The following is a 5157-nucleotide window of genomic DNA, read 5'->3' on the forward strand; positions in this document are numbered from 1 at the left end:
TCAGGCTCCTGTGACCTATAACACACGTTTTCATAGCCAAACACGCATTCGGAAGCAATTTTCACTTTTTCGGTCCAGCCCCTACATTTTCATTTTCGTCCTCGGTGGATCCATAGCTGATGTAGGTATCCGTGGTTTTTTAATTTCCAGAGTATATCTGGCCTCAACCATGACCTATAGCACATGTTTTTCATCCGTCCTAGTCACTCCGGAGCCGGTGGAGGTGTCTGTGAATTTTTAATTTTCGTACGATATCTGGCCTCAACCAAGACCACACATGTTTTTCATCCTTTTTAGTCCATTCGGAGCCGGTGGAGGTGTCTGTGGATTTTTAATTTTCGTACGATATCTGGTTTCAACCTTGACCTATAGCACGTGTTTTCCTTCCTTCCTAGTCCATCCGGAGCTGGTGGAGGTGTTTGTTGATTTTTAATTTTCGTACGATATCTGTCCTCAACCATGACCTATAGCACATGGTTTTCGTCCTTACTACTCCATCCGGAGCTAGTGGAGGTATCTATGGATTTTTAATTTTCATACGATATCGAACCTCAACCATGACCTATAGCACATGTTTTTCATCCTTCCTAGTCCATCCGGAACTGGTGGAGGTGTTTGTGGATTTTTAATTTTCGTACGATATCTGGCCTCAACCATGAGCTATAGCACATGGTTTTCGCCCTTCCTACTCCATCCGGAGCTAGTGGAGGTGTCTGTGGATTTTGAATTTCCGTACGATATTTGACCTCAACCATGACCTATAGCACATGTTTTTCATCCTTCCTAGTCCATCCATAGCTGGTCGAGGTGTCTGTGGATTTTTAATTTTCGTAGGATATCTGGCCACAACCATGACCTATTGCACATATTTTTCGTCCCTCCTAGTCCATCCGGAGCTGGGGGAGTTGTTTGTGGATTTTTAACTTTTGTACGATATCTGGCCTCAACCATGACCTATAGCACATATTTTTCGTCCTTTCTATTCCATCCGGAGCTGGTGGAGGTGTATGTGGATTTTTAATTTTTCATACGATATTTGGCCTCAACCATGACCTATAGCACATATTTTTCGCCGGAGCTGACGTAGGTGTCCATAGTTTTTTAATTTCCAGAGGATATCTGGCCTCAACCATGATCTATAGCACATATTTTTCGTCCATCCTAATCCCTCCGGAGCCGGTGGAGGTGTTTGTGGATTTTTAATTTTCATACGATATTTAGCCTCAACCATGACCTATAGCACATGTTTTTCGTCTCTCCTAGTCTATCCGAAGCCGGTGGAGGTGTCTATGGAGGTCCAGTGGAGGTGTCATCCTAGTCCATGTGGCTAAAAAGAGGAAAGGGGTCCGCTGGAGATGCTCTCAGCTGCTCCTCTGGGATCACTACATATCCTTATACTTCACATCTTTGAAAGCAATCAAAACTAGCATGCAACATATATTTTTTAGATCAAGGAATCTATTTAGCATGCAACATATATGTGACCAAGAATGTCGTATCAATATATAAACAGCTTACATTTACACCATTATCCTAGGTTGACAATTACACTATCTTGCATTGTTGCGCATCTCTGTCTGTCGCATATCCTTTAAGCTGAAAAATCCTTTGGCCCCAATAAATTAATATTGTTCTAAACTCAACAAATAAATGAGTCCGATACTATGTTTTCCTTTCATCATTCAACTGCACATGCTAGCTCAATACCGAAGTGAATTCCCGGCGGCAAGAACAGAGTAGAAGACTGTGTTCCAGGTGTCAGGTACGCCGGCGACGCACCAGTGGGTGCAGTCCACACCTTGGATGTCCCCGTTGTACTTGGTAGTGGGGCCATCCTTCCTCAGCTGCGACATGAAGGTGATGTCCAGCAGGTGCACCGGCTTCGCCATGCCGGCCAGGACTCTCCTCACGATGCGTCCTGCGGGTTGGGTTGGGTTGGCCGTGGTATGCCGCGGTGTTGTTCACCGGCATCGTCTCCCCCACGCACGTCTTGCCCCAAGGCGCCCCCCATTCCTGACCGCTGCACAGTTGCATTGTCACCTTTGTTAGCGCATGCAAGAAAATTGATGAATGTAACAACAGCAAGCAAGAGAGACACAAGGATTTGTTACCGGAGTTCAGCTTTACACTGCGAAAACTACGTCTCCGTTGAGGACCCACAAAGGGTGGGCTTGTACCACCAAACCACTTTCCTCCCTCTAGAGACCACAAAGATCGAGCTAGAGTCATTTACTCAATCGTAGAGGTAATACAAACTTTTCGGGACATTCTAGACCACAAAGATCGAGCTAGAGTCATTTACTCAATCGTAGAGGTAATACAAACTTTTCGGAGCAGCAACAAAGCTTGGATGCTCGTCCGGGCAACGCCTAGCTGGCTAGGAGCTTGAAGCTCCAAGAGTAACAAACGCGAGCCACCAGCTTGACGAAGAACGAATGTGCTCAAGAGATGGAGTTGCAGCTCACTTGCACAATCCCTTGCCTACTCACTAATCTCTCCTCAAATCCCCACCAAATCTCACAAGAAAGTCAAAGGGGAGGAAAGAGGGAGTTTTAGAGTGTTTCTGCAGTTTAGAACAGAAGAGAGGCAAGAGAGGGCGAAAAGGAGGGGGTGAGGGGGTATTTATACCCTTCACCCCAAAACTAGCCATTATAACATAAGTTCCAGAGATTTCCGTAACTTTCTCCGGAGATTTCCAGAATCTCTGGAATTTTCCGGGAAAACTTCCGGAAAAATCCAAACCTTCGAAGCCTCTCCGAAAACTCTCATTTCCGGAATATTCCGAGAAAATTTCTGGAACTCTCTTGTTAGCACATCTGAAAAGCCCCATGTGACATGCAGGTGCAAATGGTGTCTCTCATAGATTTTGTTAGGTCATTTTGAGCACCTTTTTCATCATCAAGACCAAAGATCATGCATCCCTCTTAATAGTGTGGCATTCCTATACTCAATTTCAAACCGAAAATAAATTTAAACTAGATAAGATGTCGTTCGTCGTTTGATTTCCTTTTGAAAGGTCCATCACAAGTGCTTCATGACCAATAATCCATTTAAACCTGCTAATGCACTTGAAATTTGGTTAGACATTTAAGCTTGTGTCATTAAATCACCAAAACCCACTTAGGGGGCTAAGATACTCTTCAGCCACCTACAACCTGATGGCCGCCTACTTCCCAGTGGTGATGGGTCCCGCCCCTCTCCTATGGCGAGAGAACCTCCCGCCGAGCAGCATCAACACCTAGGTCAACTCGCTAGAGTTTTCACCAAGAACTACCAGGCTACCTAGAGCCGACCTGGTAACATGGAGAATTTTGGGCAAGTCCGCCAACGAAAGAATGAAACTCTCCGAGAGTACGTGAACCACTTCTTTGAGAACCGCAACAGGCTGGCCAACGTCGAGGACCACGACATCATTTGGTACTTCCGCTCCGACCTAACGGTCTGGTAGATGATGCAGCTCATCAACGTCTAGGCCGACACAAAGGAGGCAACAAAAGTACAGTTCCAGGGTGGCAAGCATCACTAGAACGACGACTACGAACTACCGACCCATGAGGAGCACCAAGCATGACCGGGGTCCTCCCGACTTCGAAAAAGGGCCCCCGAGGTCCTCACCGCTGAAGCCGACCCCGCTAGGCCGACTACCTTCCTCCAGGAAGAGTTTGATGACACCCTGAATGCTCCATGCCCCTTCCATAAGGACGCACGTCACAACCTTCAGAACTACACAGTCCTCAACAAAGAGCTCGGTGCCCCGGTGGAGTACAAGCAACCTCGCCGCAACGACTGCCTTAAGGACAACAACCATTGTGAGAACGGAAGCCAGAATGACTATAATGACCGCGGCGGCCGTCGCTACGATGATCGCCACCGCGACCATTGCGACCACCGCCGTGATGATAGTGACGACCACGACCACCGCCGTGATGATCGTGATGACCGCGACAACCGCCGATGTGATGATCGCGATGATCAGCACAGAGATGAGCATCGCGACTAGCCAAACCTAGACGCCCACTGGTCCGGTGCCGACCAGAACGGGAAGTTCAGCAATTGAACCATGAAGTCAACATCATCGTGCGCGGCCCCAAGGCGTTCTGCAGCAACCGCAAACACAAGCTACATCAGCGAGAGGTGCACATATTGCCAGTCTGGTATCTACGCTGGTCGGAGATGCCCATAACCTTCTCCAAGGAGGATCATTGGGTACACATTCTAGATCCTGGGTTCTACTCATTGGTGGTCTGCCTGACCATAGACCAAGCTCTCCTCCCCAAAGTGCTAATTGACGGCGACAGCAAGCTCAACATCATCTTCACCAAATCCCTATGGTGCATGGACTTCAACTTAGACTGGCTCCAGCCCTGTGAAGACCCCTTCTACGGCATTGTGCCTGACAAATAATCCTATCCTATCGGCCGAGTTGTTTTGCCAGTCACCTTTGGCACGCCTGACAACTACCGTACAGAGCACCTCACCTTCGAGGTAGCCAACTTCAAGACTTCCTACCATGCCATCTTTGGCAGGCCCATGCTCGTGAGGTTCATAATGATTCCGCATCACACCTACCTCATCCTCAAGATGCGAGTTACAAATGGTGTCCTCTCCATCTAAGGTGACGTTGAGACATCATACAAGTGTGACACAGAGGCAGTACAGCTTGCTAAAGCCCTGGAGTACTCGGCCAAAGCCATCGCCATGCTCGCTGAGGCCCAGAAGGTGGACCAGACCTAGCTCACGATCCCAAAGACGGAGCCAATGCCCGCAACGCTGCAGCCCGACCCGAAGGTCAAGAAGATCTGTCTCGGCCTGGAAGATCCCTCCAAGATAGCCCTCATAGGGTTCGACCTCTTCGCCAAATAGGAGCTCACGTTCACCATTTTCCTCCAGGAAAACTTGAACATATTCGCGTGGAAGCCATCTGATATGGCCGGTGTCCCGCGGGAGCTGGCTGAGCACTCCTTGGACTTGAACAAGACAGCAAGACCGGTCAAGCAAAAGCTTCATCGTTTCGTCCAAGATCACAAGGAGGCCATTATGGTAGAACTCAATAAGCTCTTAGCTGTCGGATTTATTCATGAATGTAAGCACCCTGAATAGTTAGCAAACCCAGTCCTTGTAAAAAAAGAAAACCGGTGAATGGAGAATGTGTATCGA

Source organism: Setaria viridis, chromosome 6 (genome assembly GCF_005286985.2).
Source record: "Setaria viridis chromosome 6, Setaria_viridis_v4.0, whole genome shotgun sequence".
Classification (NCBI taxonomy): domain Eukaryota; kingdom Viridiplantae; phylum Streptophyta; class Magnoliopsida; order Poales; family Poaceae; genus Setaria; species Setaria viridis.